The sequence below is a fragment of the Schistocerca piceifrons genome, chromosome 1 (genome assembly GCF_021461385.2).
Source record: "Schistocerca piceifrons isolate TAMUIC-IGC-003096 chromosome 1, iqSchPice1.1, whole genome shotgun sequence".
Taxonomy (NCBI): domain Eukaryota; kingdom Metazoa; phylum Arthropoda; class Insecta; order Orthoptera; family Acrididae; genus Schistocerca; species Schistocerca piceifrons.
The window spans coordinates 1,234,240,196-1,234,257,777 of NC_060138.1; the positions used below are offsets into that span (position 1 = coordinate 1,234,240,196).

At 45.7% G+C, this 17,582-nt stretch overlaps 1 non-coding gene across 1 annotated transcript; it reads left to right on the plus strand.

The window, feature by feature from the left end:
* The first annotated feature begins 10,230 nt into the window (after nucleotides 1–10,230).
* On the plus strand, nucleotides 10,231–10,305 carry Trnat-ugu. Its single transcript has one exon. It is a non-coding gene; the product is annotated as a tRNA-Thr (tRNA).
* The last annotated feature ends 7,277 nt before the right edge of the window (nucleotides 10,306–17,582 follow it).

Consider the following 17,582-nt stretch of genomic DNA (forward strand, 5'->3'; position numbering starts at 1 on the left):
GTAGTTCGGCGGCCATATCATATCTATACTAATTATAAAAACAGATGTATATGTATACATTCGACATGTCCTCTTAAACCACTGGATCAATTTCTACCATTTAATGCCTGGAAATAAGCACCTTAGTGGTACGAACCACCCACATATCAAAGGGGTGAGGGTGGCGGCGAGAAAGCAGTGTAGCTCACGACGTGAGAATACCATGAGTTAGTTCTCCAGTATTTGAGAATGAGACCACTCGGAGACTTACAACAAACTTTACGTATAATTTCAAACCTTCACGATTCTTCTTCTCACTTACGACTCCCACAAAATGATGAAAGGAAGAAAGTTTGTCGCTTAGTATGTCTTCGCTGCTCATGCACTAAAACTGCCACATGAAGCATGACACTATAACTTATTATGTACTTGTTGACTACAAACTGTATTCGTGACACATTTTGTAGAGAGTGTTCACATATACCCCTGAACGTAAGAGAAAAATTACATCACTGTACGACACTTAGTTCAGGAGATACACTGAACGCGTGAAAAACTACCGCATCATAAGAGATGTTTAAATTTATTACTCCGTTGCTAGTATCTCTATTCGCAACACTTTTCACAGACAGTATCCACATTTGTCGCTGAATGTACCTAGAAAAATGTATCATTGTACGATACATAATTGAGGAGACATGACGTCAAATGTCGCGATGCGAGAAAAAACTGCATGACGCTTTTATTACCTCTTTGGTGATGCTACGTCTATTTGCAACACATTTCACATACAGTATCCACATATGTCACTGAATGTCCCTAGAAAAATATATCGTAGTACGACACATAATCAGGAAATATGATGTCATAAACACTGAGATGCGTGAGAAACTGTGGCATCATGGGTGACGTTTTACTTTATTACTTCTGTATTACTAGCTCTATTCACAACATATTTCGCAAACAGTAGCCACATACAACGCTGAATGTACGTACAAAATTGTATTGTTGTGCAGCACATAAGGCAGGAGATACGACGATATAAACATTAAGCTGTTTGGAAACGAAAGGCGAAATTGGCTAGACATACAGGTAAATATGTGTACAACTACACGTGAAATTTGTTAGACATATGCGTACGCAAGCAGAGCCATAGCTTAAAAGCTCATTCTGAGATCCGCAACGATTTCAACTAAATTTGGTACAGAAATTATTCACCGTCTTGAGAGATATACTAGAGGTGTGACAACCACCAGGTCCCCATTGGAGTGATTGTGAAAACGTGTAGAGAGAAGGGAGGACATGGACAGACTATGACGAGGAAGGAGGAAATAGGCACAAATAGGATGAAGAAGAGATGGACTGAGGTACGGAAGGGGGATATGGACAGAGAGCGGGGAGGGGAGGAGGCGGCAGAGAGATGGGGGAGAAGGAGATTGAGAAAGAGAGGTGCAGGTGGAGATGGACAGAGTGAGGGGCAGTAAGATATGGACAGAGTGGGAGGTGGAGATGGACAGAGTGGGAAGTGGAGGAGATGGAGGGGAAGAATGGGTGGTGGAGATGGACAGAGAGGGAAAGACGAAATGGACTAATGGAAGATTCGAATAAATACAAACCTGGGCAACACCAGGTTCCTGGCTAGGTATTTATAAAGCAAAATCAAAAGCAATATAAAATTTGCACTGTTTCTCAGTATTAGCTTGCCGATCATGCCTTTGAAAAATTCACCGTATAGTCACCAAATACGTGGTGAAAGACTGGACAGGAAAAAAGAAAACAGTACTGTGAGCAGCTAAGCGAACAGCTGAATAACTAAGGGAACAGCTGGATCAGAACATGCAACGTACAATGTTAGCTGTGGTTGGCTGAAGAGAATACTGGAGCTTGAAGTGTGGAGCGGCTGCCATTCAAGAACATGAGTAGTACCAGGTGACGATGATGATAATGATGATGATGTGATGGGCTGAACGTACGACAGCAGCGTCCTAAGTGTTCGTACTAACATTATTAGGTGTAATAAAATTTCAACAAGAATCCACATATACTGACTGATTTCAGCCGATCTTGATACACATATCCCTTATTGTCAGGCGACAATCGCTGTGGGGGTAAGATCCTCCTACCTGTCGTAGTTCAGGTGATATGACGTCATAAGCAATGATACGTTTAAAAAAACTGCCGCGTCATTAACGACGTTTAACTTTAGCGCATGTGTGCTGCTAACTCTGTTCGCATACAGTGTCCACATACGCCGGTGAATGCACATATAAAATTATATGAAGATACCACACTTAGTTCAGGAGATATGACGTCATAAACATTGAGTTGGGTGAAAACAGCCGCGATGTGCACGACATTTAAATTTATTACTTCTTTGCTAGTATACCGTATTTGCAACACAGGTTGCAGACAGTATCCTCATACGTCACTGATTGTATCCATACAAATTTATCATTGTACGACACATAATTCAAGAGAGATGACATCATAAACACTAAGACGAATCAAAAGGTGGACTTTTAATACATTTTTTCCTTACTTCTAAGACATTCCTAAAGTTGAGTCAACTTACACTACTGGCCATTGAAATTACTACAACACAAAGATGGCATGCTACGGACGCGAAATTTAACCGAAAGGAAGAAGATGCTGTGATATGCAAATTATTAGCTTTCCAGACCATTCACACAAGGTTGACGCCTGTGGCGACACCTACAACGTGCTCCCATGAGGAAAGTTTCCAACCGATTTCTCATACACAAACAACAGTTGACCGGCGTTGCCTGGTGAAAAGTTGTGATGCCTCGTGTAAGGAGGAGAAATGCGTACCATCACGTTTCCGACTTTGATAAAGGTCGGATCATAGCCTATCGCGATTGCGGTTTATCGTATCGCGACACTGCTGCTCGCGTTGGTCGAGATCCAATGACTGTTAGCAGAATATGGAATCGGTGGGTTCAGGAGGGTAATACGGAACGCCGTGCTGGATCCCGACGGCCTCGTATCACTAGCAGTCGAGAAGACAGGCATCCTATCCGCAAGGCTGTAACGGATCGTGCAGCCACGTCTCGATCCCTGAGTCAACAGATGGGGACATTTACAAGACAACAACCATCTGCACGAACAGTTCGACGATGTTTGCAGCAGCATTGACTATCAGCTCGGAGACCACGGCTGCGGTTACCCTTGACGCTGCATCACAGACAGGAGCGCCTGCGATGGTGTACTCAACGACGAACCTGGGTGCACGAATGGCAAAACGTCATTTTTTCGGATGAACCCAGGTTCTGTTTACAGCATCATGATGATCGCATCCGTGTTTGGTGACATCGCGGCGAACGGACATTGGTAGCGTGTATTCGTCATCGCCATACTGGGGTATCACCCTGCGTGATGGTATGGGGTGCCATTGGTTACACGTCTCGATCACCTCTTGTTCGCATTGACGGCATTGTGAACAGTGGACGTTACATTTTAGATGTGTTACGACCCCCTTTATTCGATCCCTGCAAAACCCTACATTTCAGCAGGATAATGCACGACCGCATGTTGCAGGTCCTGTACTGGCTTTCTGGATACAGAAAATGTACGACTGCTGCCCTGGCCAGCACATTCTCCAGATCTCTCACCAATTGAAAACGTCTGGTCAATGGTGGCCGAGCAACTGGCTAGTCACAATACGCCAGTCACTACTCTTGATGATCTGTGGTATCGTGTTGAAGCTGCATGGGCAGCTGTACCTGTACACGCCATCCAAGGTCTGTTTGACTCAATGCCCAGGCGTATCAAGGCCGTTATTACGGTCAGAGGTGGTTGTTCTGGGTACTGATTTCTCGGGATCTATGCACCTAAATTGCATGAAAATGTAATCTCGTGTCAGTTCTAGTATAATATATTTGTGTAATGAATACCCGTTTATCATCTGCATTCATTCTTGGTTTAGCAGTTTCAATGGCCAGTAGTGTAACTTCAGTCGAATGCTAACTCTGGGGAATACGAAGCAAAATCCCGTTGACAGGATCTACGAATTAAGATGGTCGACCCAAATTTTATATCAAGCATGGCTGTGATGACATTAAAGGGCTGCTTCACATTTTTGAGGACCTGGGTTCAAATCTCCGCTTGGCTATGCAGATTCCGATTTTACGTAGTTACCATGGCGGGTGGCAGGATGGTTGATTTGAAAAATTCACTTATTATTTATTTATCGTATGACATGCCAACAGCGTGTATACAGAAGCATATATACTTGAAAATTCCGCGGTAGTTTCTTACGCTGGCCTCATCAAGTACGAGCTTGTACTCCGTACGTAATGCGCACATAGTCGACGGGACGTACTTAATTTCTTAAACAACACCCCCCGTGCTTCACTCCACCAGCTGATCGGATAGAAAACTTTTAACCGAAAGTATGCACTGACTAGCTGAGGACAAACAGCAAGAGAATGCTCTGAAACGCCGGCCGGGATAGCCGAGCGGTTCTAGGCGCTACAGCTTGGAACCGCGCGACTGCTACGGTCGCAGGTTCGAATCCTGCCTTGGGCATGGATGTGTGTGATGCCCTTAGGTTAGTTACGTTTAATTAGTTCTAAGTCCTAGGGGACTGATGACATCAGAAGTTAAGTCCCATAGTGCTCAGAGGCATTTGAACCATTTTTTTTTGCTCTGAAACGTCCGCTGTGGTCGAGCAGTTCTAGACGCTTCAGTCCAGAACCGCACTGCTGCTACGGTCGCAGGATGTGTGTGATATCCTTAGGTTAGTTAGGTGTAAGTAGTTCTAAGTCTAGGGGACTGATGACCTCAGATGTTAAGTCCCAAAGTGCTTAGAGCCATTCAATGCTCTGAAAAACATTTTCGTTTCGTTTACCACGCAGCTCTCCGACGTCACCGGATATTTTCCTGCGTAGTGCATTATCACCAATGCCTGCCCGATTTGATCAGTTGCAATGAAATTGTAAATAAAAGTGGTATCTGATATTCAATTACATCTAATTTGGAATAATTGTTCTCTTCATTTACAGCACGTTAATTATTCACAATTTCATAACCCAGCTGATTTTCCATTATGCATGATAAAACTCGTTTTTCAGTACATAACACTGTGACTAACACATCACCATTTTAAAATGCTTCATTACGAAACAGTCTCCCCGAGTATCACGTTAACTGAACAAATGGTGTAGGCTATCTCGAAGTCCACTTGCCTCTTAATAACACGAAAAGTGATATTTCGGTGGTACAGAGAGGTGGTCAGAAAAAGTCTGAAAAGCGTGTAAGGGTGTTGCTGGGTAGGTTGTACTGAGCGATACGTTGCACCGTTACCGAGTTAATTAACTTTGAAGTTAGCCAATCATTTCATTGCAGTGTATTTAGCCAGTCATGTCGTTGCGTTCGCAGCTTCAAGCGTCCCTTCATATACTATCAGTGTCAGTTTTTCTCATAGCGTAGATGACAGCGCACGAGACTGCTCAACCTTTTGCGCTTGTTTGATCCTTACCATCGTCCCAAGTCCAATTTCTGTTTCCCTCCTCTGTTCGGTTTTAGGAGACCAAACTAACAGCACTTTTGGCGGTACCGTCTCTGACGGGCCGCTTGAATTTGGCTGATTGGCTAACATCAATGCTAATTAGCTCCAGAAGGCGCAACGTATCGAATTTTTGTCTTAACAATTATTTTTCAGCTCAACCTACCCAGCTACACCCGTACGAGCTTTTCATACTAGACACTGGTCGTCCATTAAGTCCTGCTGTCACTTCACGAAATCATTACTTGTAAAATATTAGAGACAGAGCGTCGTGGTTTGTTGTGAAACCTTTAGCAGCTGTCAATATTTTTAATTTCTTTTTTCTTTTCCAGAATCGCAGTGTGTGCCGCACTAGTCACTCGTAGAATACTAAGGCGATATTCGAGCACTACCAAGTACGAGTCAGCATTGTGGCAACACAGTCCTGATTACTTCATTGATTGTGCACGGAGGGTAGCAATGTCATGTGGTGTACACGCTATCCATGACGTGACCAGACAGAAAGGCCTATTGGCGTGACATCTGATGAGCGTTGGGCCACGCTAACGGACCATCGTGGCCCATCCTCCTTTCAGCAAATGAAAGTAAAATGTCAAATCAAAACACCTTCAGCCGTCTAAATATCCAGTATTACTTTATTTATGATTCCAGTTTCAGCGTTACATTACGCTATCTTCAGGCACATGACCGACGAGTAGGAAGAAATCCACATCTTGTACAGTCGAAATAAGGGCCAGCATTCACTGGTATACATATACTGCTGATAACATAGCGATCCCTTCGACTTTTACCTGAATCAGTAAATGGCTGTATTATGGAGAAGTCTGCGGATGCCAATGACTGTACGCTGGTCCCTGTTTCGATTGTACAACAGCTTCGTTTTTTCTTAAACGTCGGTCAGATGGCGTATTGTAACGCTGAAACTGGTAGCACAAATAAAATAAAGCTGGAAATTTAGACGACTGAGGTTTTTTGAGCTGACATTTTATACTGAAATGCAGAGTCTCATAAAATGGGTTATTAAGCACATCTCACACGTTCAGTCGCCAATGTGGGGTACACCATCATGCTGGAAGCTGATGAACGCTGCAGCTGTTGAGTCTGTGGCAGTAGGAACTGTTAGAGCATATGCGGAGATAAATGAGCCTATCGTGCATTAGGCCACACCACATATTAAGCTTCGAGCTATCACGGCTGTGTTCACGTGTGTTGTATGGATTTTCGGAGCCCCAAATCCTAATATGGTGGCGTGGCCATTCAAATGTCCAGAAATGCGGAACATTGCTTCGTACAAATACATGCACTTCTATGACATACATTGTCAGCTCATAATGATTTCAGATTGATATACGCTAATGCATACTGCAGAGGTCGACCGTTTGGCTGAAATACTTGGGCCATTTGCACCTTCTACGGTTAAAGGCGTAACTGCTCATGTAATTCTTTACGGTTAGGTTATCTCGCCTCCTGCAGTTCGCGTGAGGCACGACAAATTGACTTATGGATGTTGCGCTGAAATGCAACTTGCGCTCTGTCAACAAACACTTGTGATAGAACGAGAGGTCGATTTCGAGGAAGGTCTGGTGTCTCTTGTTTGTGACCCAACTCATTATGCTCGTTTTTGCCGGTGATGCTCTCCTATACTGCCGTCAACAACTCTCCATTACCGATGTAACAGATTTGGAGCCTGTATACCAGGCCACTCATTCCGCCTTCTCCTCGTCTGTCACCATTTTTAACTCCAAGTCACACCTACAACAAAGGACCAAGGACAAAAAACCACAGACGCGGTTTACAATAAACCATGATTCTCTACCTCAGTTTAGAAGTTATGATGTTTTGAAATGATAACGGGACTTTAAGGAGAGCCTATGCATCAATTTGGGACAAGGAGTCCTGGCCTGAAAAGTCTGAACCGAAAGTTACGAAGCCGAATATGTTGTGGTATATATCTGGCAATGTGATATGAGACATTACGAATCGTTTTTAGTAAAATGTAATGAAATTATTTACAGGTGCGTCGTTGCCATCATTGTAGGCTGAGGAAGCCCGGCCAATATATAACCATAGACGTTGAGGAGGTTTGTTTCCTGACCGAGCCGTTCACGTGACCTGGCATCACTTTTCTCCTTCCTGTGGCGTCACGTGAGGCACCTTATAGACGAGACACCTGTTGAGACTGAAAATATGCGCAGGAAAGAATTCTCAGAGTTTTCAAACATGCTTTCCCCTGCTATGCCATTAGGATAAGCAGGGCAGATCTGTGATGTTTGGAAAATAAGAGGGTAGTACCGGCGGAAATGAAGGCATGAGGTCAGTTCCTGCTTGTATAGCTCAGTCGATAAAAGGATTGGCAGCGAAAGGCGAGGTCCCGGGTTAGGGCAACTGTCAGGGGTACAATTTTAATCTGACAGGCATTTAGGATCGGCGCAAACTCTGTTGTAGTGTGGGAAAGAGTCATTCTGGAAACAGACAACTGTCAGAGGTATAGTCGAAGACATGTCTATAATGAGGGGGACAGAAATAAAGTTTGAATTTTCCAAATTAAAAAAAAATACTTATTTAAATTTTTTTAGTCTGCGGCTGCATGTCTGCCAACCTCGAACACATTGAATGTGATGTTCAGGTACAAACAAACAACTTGTTACAATTTCAGAAAAATTGGAAAATTTATTCAAGAGAAAGGGATACACAAATTGAGTAAATTACTAACGCGTTGGTCCATCTCTGGCCCTTATGCAAGCAGTTATTCGGCATTGAGTGACAGAGTTGATGGACGTCCTGCTCAAGGACATCGCGCCAAATTCCAATTGGCGCGTTAGATCGTCAACATCCCGATCTGTTTGGTGGGCCCTGTCCGTAATGCTCCAAACTTTCTAAACTGGGGTGAGGTGACATAAGATCCTGACAAATTTCCATCCACACTGGCGCCGGAAGGTGACGAAATGTCCAATAAAGCGCCAGTGGGAGACCGTCAGAGCCAGGCGACCTGTTCGTAGAACCCGCCTGGATAGGTCATGGACTTCGTCCTCCGCGATGTTGGCAATCAGACCCATGGTCGCATCCACTGCAACTGAGCCAAAGGAGAGTCTTGAGACGACCGCAGTGTTGGCAGGGTGGTGACGTACAGAGTACAGAGTAACGTAATGTGCATGGAGGGCAGAACCGATATCCCGCAAGAACATTAATCAACTTCCTCCGACGGTTGTGTCGTTCCACTATGACATGATACATAGATTGACGCCCTTGTACTAACCCATCGTGTCTGAGCGGCCACACCATAGCTCTTTCGAGGTGGCGACGAGAGAGGGAGGTGAGCTGTGCCTTGGCACGATTCGCCACCGCCTGGATCTCTGGCGAATACGGCATCATAGTACATTCCCAGAGAATGGTGAAATTGGATTCCTTAGTCCGTCGCCGCCACGCCGCAAACTCCCTTCCGTAACTAATTAAGGCCTCGCAGAGAGCAGGCTTTGCACAGAGCACCGACCGTCACAAGGCAGACTATAGGCATCGTGTCCTCAACGAAAAGCTGGCCACGTGATCTCTTAGCTGCCGGCAGTCGGGTGAATCAAGATGGATTGTTTCAGTTTCCATGGTCCCCGGCCGCGCCACACTCTTTGGCGGCAGAGATAGATGGCGCAGATATAAGCGTCATGGCCAGAGAAAGCAGTGGGCCAGACTTCAGCAGGCTGCACCCCACTGACAATATCGTGGGAGATGTAAACACGATAGAGTTGGCTGGAAAAATGGATAGTGAAATGCGTAAACCCGGACGATCGCCATGAACTTCCTCGCAAGAATCCATTTGTCCGAATTGTCGCTAGGGCCGCGCATAGAGTGTGACGTGGTAGTTGGTCATTGGGTGCCTGGGTGCAGTTCAAATCACCTCCCATGATCAAAGCATCCTGCCGACCCAGGAAGACAGGCGTTACCGTCTCTGAGAAGAAGATGGAACGTTCACGGCGGCGACCAGATGGCGCATAGACATTGACGATCCTGACCCCATTAAACGGGAGAGTCATACGTCTGGCCTCAGGGAGATAGGCAATTGCATCAGCGAGGATACCGTGACGTAAGAGGGTCGCCACCCCTACCAGTAGGAGAAGCATGAGAGACATGTGCTGTCAAACCATAGGGAGCACAGAAAGTTGCAACACGCACCTCCTGAAGGAGAGCTACGTCAGTGTCCGCAGCATACAGCATGTCATTGAATAAAGGCAGTTTCTGATGTACGCGAATAGTGTTGACATTGAGTGTGGCTGTGCCATAAGACTGGAAAGCTGATGGCAGGACAGGCAATTCAAGCACGAGGGAAGCGCAAGAAACTCCCTGTTAGGCCCCACGAAAGGGCAGGTCACTGTGACGGGGACGGAGCCGACCCCACCAAGGAGGGCGGTAGGGGGGGGGGGGGCGGTTCCATCGTTTTGTACAGAATGTCCATCCTCAGCATCGACGTCCTCCAGGAGACAAACGTGTCACTGGGCCGGATCAGTGGAGTCGAACAAGTATTTCCAGAACAATTTCTTTGAACCGTAACATCCCTTCAGCTGGTGTGTTGAACTCGGGCCAACTGAGGTGACGATTCCCGTAAGTTGGCGCGAGTAATGAGTGAATGGGCAAGTATCCTTTAGGAACATTACAAATGTAGTTTGTGGACAGTTGGGAATGTGAGTCTCACGGGAAGCGCACAAGGAATAAGTCCCTGCAGTCGCGCTATCCTCTGTGCCGTCGGTGGCTCAGATGGATAGAGCGTCTGCCATGTAAGAAGGAGGTCCCGGGTTCGAGTCCCGGTCGGGGCACACATTTTCAGCTGTCCCCATTGAGGTATGTCAACAACACCTGCTGGCAGCTGAGGGATTCGATTAATTATTTCTGACTGTGCAAGAGTTATCTTTACTTACTGCTTAACAGAGGTTTTATTATGATAAATTTTTGCATTTGTTGCTGGCACTGATTCCTTGGGGTAGCAAGAATTGGAAGTTTAGTAACATCAAGCTGTGGTTAAAATTTAAAAGCTCTAATTTTCATTTAAAATCGTCTGATGTTCACAGATATTCGGTGATTATTGTATTTTATTTTTCGTAGTGCGGAACTGCCGAGCCAGAGACCGCGGCAGAGGCCGGCGAGCGGTGCTCTGAACAGCCGGGCGAGTGACGCTCGCAGCTGGCAAACTATACAGGAACGCACGGAGCATGTGCCCACAGTGGGGTAGTCACAGTACCTGCTATCAAGAACCTCGTCTTGGTACAGCAACTCTCGTCATAAAAATCTACGAAGACGCCGCCCATCTATTCTACCAAACTCCAGACAGGCCTGCTTCTCTAAAGGAAGCTCTCTGGCGACTTCGCCCTATTCCACTACCCCAGAGGGATCGCGGAGAGTTAGTTCACAACGGAGCCACCGAAAAACTCATTCTTATAATCAAACTGCCGAACAACCTTGGCCCTCGGAGCAAATAGCTCACGGTGTCACAAATGACGGACAATGCGTCAGGAAAATCTGGTGAAAAACCACAACTCCAAGTTGTGAGAAACCATCACCTGCCCTCCAAATTCTCATGAAACACATCCCTACCCCTCTACTTTCAGATCATTATACACACTGCTAATACAGTACTGGCCATTAAAAGTGCTACACCCAAGAATAAATTCAGATGATAAACGGGTATTCATTGGACAAATATATTATATTAGAACTGACATGTGATTACATTTTCACGCAATTTGGATGCATAGATCCTGAGAAATCAGTACCCACAACAACCACCTCTGGCCGTAATAACGGCCTTGATACGCCTGGGCATTGAGTCAAACAGAACTTGGACGTCGTGTACAGGTAGAGTTGCCCATGCAGCTACAACACGATACCACAGACAATCAAGAGTAGTGACTGGCGTATTGTGACTAGCCAGTTGCTCGGCCACCATTGCCCAGATGTTTTCAGTTGGTGAGAGGTCTGGAGAATGTGCTGGCCAGGGCAGCAGTTGAACATTTTCTGTATCCAGAAAGGCCCGTACAGGACCTGCAACATGTGGTCGTGCATTATCCTGCTGAAATGTAGGGTTTCACAGGGATCGATTGAAGGGTAGAGCCACGGGTCGTAACACATCTGAAATGTAACGTCCACTGTTCAAAATGCTGTCAATGCGAACAAGAGGTAAACGAGACGTGTAACCAATGGCACCTAATACCATCACGCCGGGTGATATGCCAGTATGGTGATGACGAATACACGCTTCCAATATGCGTTCACCGCGATGTCGCCAAATACGGATGCGACCATCATGATGCTGTGAACAGAACATGGATTCATCCGAAAAAATGACGTTTCGCCATTCGTGCACCCAGCTTCGTACACCATCACAGACGCTCCCATCTGTGATGCAGCGTCAAGGGTAACCGCAGCCATGGTCTCCGAGCTGATAGTCCATGCTGCTGCAAAAGTCGTCGAGCTGTTCGTGCAGATGGTTGTTGTCTTGCAAACGTCCCCATCTTTTGACTCAGGGATCGAGACGTAGCTGCACGATCCGTTACAGCCATGTGAATGAGATGCCTGTCATCTCGACCGGTAGTGATACGAGGCCGTTGGGATGCAGCACGGTGTTCCGTATTACAGTCCTGAACCCACCGATTCCATATTCTGCTAACAGTCATTTGATCTCGACCAACGCGAGAAGCAACGTCGCGATACGATAAACCGCAGTCTCGATAGGCTATAATCCGACCTTTATCAAAGTCGGAAACATGATGGTACGCATTTCTCCTCCATACACGAGCCATCACAACAACGTCTGACCAGGCAACGCCGGTCAAGTGCTGTTTGTGTATGAGAAATCGGTTGGAAATCTTTCTCATGTGAGCACGTTGTAGGTGTCGCCACCGGCGCCAGCCTTGTGTGAATGCTCTGAAAAGCTAATCATTTGCATATCACAGAATCTACTTCCTGTCGGTTAAATTTCACGTCTGTAGGACGTCATCTTCGTGGTCTAACAATTCTAATGGCCAATAGTGTATCTGAAACCTATCAAAACATGGAAAAAAGATAAAAAATCACGGTAATAAAAACCTTCAGCCAGAACAGTGGTGCCAGCTGAAGATGTTCATCTATGTGTCAGACGACCAACTAAGTAAGTACAAAAATCCACAGTAGAGGGCGTTGGGAGAAGCAACCTCCAATGCACCTCTCTCCCATCCCCTAACCCTTGCACTTGTTTCTCCGGTCAGATTGCCTCTTGCAACTTCCAGTTGTTTGTAAAAAGATGCGGTGGTTTTGCTTTGATGTGGAGGGTGATTTGACGGTGATATAGCGTTTGCGGTCCACAGAAACCGCTCGTGGATGTAACAAAGTTAATAAATGAACTCTGCACCGGCAGATCCTTCAGAACATGGTTTCGTTAGAGCCGACGACAACAACTTTGTTCCAGGGCATCAGGTTTGTGAATACCAGCACGTCCGTGGGTGCTCGAAAGCCATCTCCAGAATTAAATTCAGATAACACTGTCATCTCGCGAAAGTATAGCACACGTGAACCGTCCATTCTGGTTCGACATCCTCCCCCTGTCCTCATATCTAAACAGCACGTACCGCACACAAAAGATGAGGAGACGCCGCTGCGCTGGCTGGGTGCGTGACGGCTCTCCGGCATTGTCTGAGCGCCCCCCCCCCCCCCCTCCCCCATGCGGGCACCGGTGGGCTGCTGCCACAGGGACCTGTATCACATGAGGAGCTCACGGAGACAGCACAACTACGTGTACGTGGCGCCAAGCTTTTAACATTACTGCAAGTTAGCTACCAAGTGTCATGAGAAACCCCGCCTCAGTTCAGTTCATACATCCTCCAAGCGCCCTGAAATATTTGAACAAAAAGGAGGAAACACGTTTTTTTTCCGAACATTACGACGAGTCCCTCCACTGCTTTAACGGATCACTATAATAAACAAAAGTGTTGTTGGAAAACATGTTATTTCGTAACACCAGCGGCGTAAAAGGTTGCGAATGCCGGCGAAACTTCAGCATTCTCAATGGAAACTGGTATTCAGTTACCAAGTCTCATCAAATGGTATAGTATTCATGTACTCGAAATTCATGTTGGTATTTAGTGTAAAAATAGACGCACACGCACACACAGGCAGACAGACAGACACACACACACACACAGACACACACACACACACACACACACACACACACACACACACACACACACACACAAGTAAAAATTTGGTTTCTTCCGGATATTACAGCCCATATAAAGGCGCACTACTGTAAACGAAATTGTGTATCTGGGAATACCGCGCTACTCTGTGTTATTTCATAACATCCGGCTGTGGGAAAGGTCGGAATGCCACCAAACTTTACGCTACATATCGATTTCGTTCACTATCCTATGTCCCCATGCGCACTGTACGCTGCTGGTTTGAATACATCGTTGAAATAAGCAGGGGAACAATATCGTGTCACTCGAAAAGGAAGCTCTTCACAATTCTGTAACCTGAACAAGTTTTGGCGTTTTTTGCTATTAGCAATCATCGTCTCTACTACAACCCCTCACAGGTGAGACCACACCATGCGACGTCGAGCTTTCTGCACGTAGTTCCGGGAAGGGTGTCCTGTTGTCAACAAGAAGCGCTGCCTTGTGGCGTCCTGTCAATACACGTACTTTTCCATTCAATAAAAGATATTTTCAATTTCCTGTGTGCTAGCAACGCCTCAGCTATCTGTAAACAGAAATCCATGACCTGAACACACGACATCATCCACAATAATCTCACAACACAAACATACGCAGCGGGGATTGTGCATAACACGGTGAACATTCTGCAGTGTGTTCCCCTCTGTCTCCAAGGTAACTGATCCTGGGCCTGAATCACTCACCACAGGGAAGCGGAGAACGTCGCTTTTCTCGCGGATGCATGATTTAATCACAGTGAAATGATTCGGGTGAGAGATTAGTGATCAGTCTGTTCCAGGATCCTCTTGTGGTATGGGTAGCACGTTATTTTGGAGACATCTGTATTGTGAGAGCAGGAAGTTGTACCGAATCACCAAATTGTTGTGAGCAGTCAAATCGGAACATGTAATTAAATGCTGAGCTCGTCTCCTTCGGGAACGATCCGAACACATCGGCTTTCCGTCTCCCACATTTTGTCAGTAAGAAACACCGCCTCTGCCTCAGGACGTCAGAGCAGTAGAGCTTCTGACCTGTAGCTTTCAGTGTTAATGTCGGTTTATACATCAAAGTCCAAATAGACAATGTATGGTGGTGTAAAACAGTGTACCAAAACGCTTACGGAACTGCAACACACTGTAACTCCACAATAACTTGCTCCCATGTACCAACACGTGCATATTTAGTGGCAGCTTGCCGTCAAACGTAAACATGACTGTGTGTTTTTGCCTACATATGAAAGGCGCTGTTCCGTACTGATATTTCATGCATCTCAAATATATGTAATAGCTACGTGCACGAGAATTTATTTACAGACACTAACTTGAACGCTCTCAAACTGAAAATCGGCGGGAACTACGACCGATCTTTTCATTATCGTCGTCGTTGTGAGTTTTTAATAGATGGACGTTTATAGAAGGACAAAAACCGTGTTGTATCAGTGCATATATCATGGAACCACAAACATACACTTCTGTATCCCGCCTGGAAGACGGCGCGTGGGTCTGCTCCTGAAAACTTACAGGTTGACCGAATGAAAATGGCTCTGAGCACTATGGGACTTAACATCTATGGTCATCAGTCCCCTAGAACTTAGAACTACTTAAACCTAACTAACCTAAGGACATCACACAACACCCAGCCATCACGAGGCAGAGAAAATCCCTGACCCCGCCGGGAATCGAACCCGGGAACCCGGGCGTGGGAATGACCGAATGAAGGAAGCGAGTAGGAGCAGGTGAGATAAAACACGTCGGTACTGCAAGTAAGTAAAAGGGGTTTGCTGGTGCATGAATATATACAGAGGCATACATAACTTTGTACAGTTGAGCACGTAGGCGCGAAGCCTTAGACCCATCGTAAGTAGTGCCAAGTCTCTGTTCCAAGGGAAACTGAGGCGAAGTGTCCCGGCCGTCTGCTCTTGATGAACTGGGCGAAAATCGGAGCGACGATCATAGAGCTGCACAGTGTCGGATAGAGGGCGCTGTGGTCGGCGAAGATATTCCGCTCTTGTAGCGCCAACTTAAGAACGGGCACCTACACTGTGGCATCGTAGCTATCGATACCACACACACACACACACACACACACACACAAACAAAATGTTCAAATGTGTGTGAATGCCTAAGGGACCAAACTGCTTAGGCCATCGGTCCCAAGACTTACACACGACTTAAACTAACTTAAACTGATGCTAAGAACAACACACACACCCATGCCCGAGGGAGGACTCGAACCTCCGGCGGGAGGGGCCGCGCAGTCCGTGACATGACGCCTCAAACCACGCGGCCACTCCGCGTGGCTGCACACACACACACATGAGCTTCAGCTGTTTACCAAATTCCCCCACGAATCTGGCTCTGGGTATTAATAAACTCCAGTATAGGAGCAGAGTTTTCCTGGTACCATTGATCACTCCATGAGCAGTTTCAGTGGACCAGAAACGCTGTATCACTATAAAAAGAAAAGAGGCTCCACATCAAAGCAAAACCATTGCCTCTTTTGTTACCACCAGCAACTCGTTGCAACAGCAAGCAGGCCGGAGAAACCAGCAATAGGGTTAGGGAATGGGAGGGAGGAAGAGGATGGGAGGTTGTAGAGAGCCTGTATAGGGAGAGAGTGGCCAACCGGACGATACGGCGGCCATTTTTCTGCCAAACTGCGGGCGGGACTTTTGAATGGCCAGTAGTGGAGTAGTGGAGTACACACTCACCGAATCAATAGCACAAGACAATATGGCGAAAACATTCATTACATGCCTTTGTTTACAGTTATAATATACTCATAGTAGCCTACCACGTACAGCACAGGAAAATTTGATACAGTGGCTGTAAAAATTATTCGTTACTCGCATTTATCTCCTTTGAAGTTCGTTTACAATGAAAGTAACGTAAATAAAAATATATAGTGTATAGCATTTGTTTAGAGCATTGAAAGACCTGATTCGAAACAAGGCCCCGACAGTAGACAACATTCCATTAGAACTACTGATGTCCTTGGGAGAGCCAGTCATGACAAAACTCTACCATCTGGTGAGCAAGATGTATGAGACAGGCGAAATAGCCTCAGACTTCAAGAAGAATGTAATAATTCCAATCCCAAAGAAAGCAGGTGTAGACAGATGTGAAAATTACTGAACTATCAGTTTAATAAGTCACAGCTGCAAAATACTAACGCGAATTCTTTACAGATGAATGGAAAAACTGGTAGAAGCGGACCTCGGGGAAGATCAGTTTGGAATCCGTAGAAACGTTGGAACACGTGAGGCAATACTAACCTTACGACTTATCTTAGAAGAAAGATTAAGAAAAGGCAAACCTACGTTTCTAGCATTTGTAGACTTAGAGAAAGCTTTTGACAATGTTAACTGGAATACTCTATTTCAAATTCTGAAGGTGGCAGGGGTAAAATACAGGGAGCAAAAGGCTATTTACAATTTGTACAGAAACCAGATGACAGTTATAAGAGTCGAGGGACATGAAAGGGAAGCAGTGGTTGGGAAAGGAGTGAGACAGGGTTGTAGCCTCTCCCCGATGTTATTCAATCTGTATATTGAGCAAGCAGTAAAGGAAACAAAAGAAAAATTCGGAGTAGGTATTAAAATTCATGGAGAAGAGGTAAAAACTTTGAGGTTTGCCGATGACATTGTAATTCTAACAGTGACAGCAAAGGACTTGGAAGAGCAGTTGAACGGAATGGACAGTGTCTTGAAAGGAGGGTATAAGATGAACATCAACAAAAGCAAAACGAGGATAATGGAATGTAGTCGAATTAAGTCGGGTGATGCTGAGGGAATTAGATTAGGAAATGAGACACTTAAAGTAGTAAAGGAGTTTTGCTATTTAGGGAGTAAAATAACTGATGATGGTCGAAGTAGAGAGGATATAAAATGTAGACTGGCAATGGCAAGG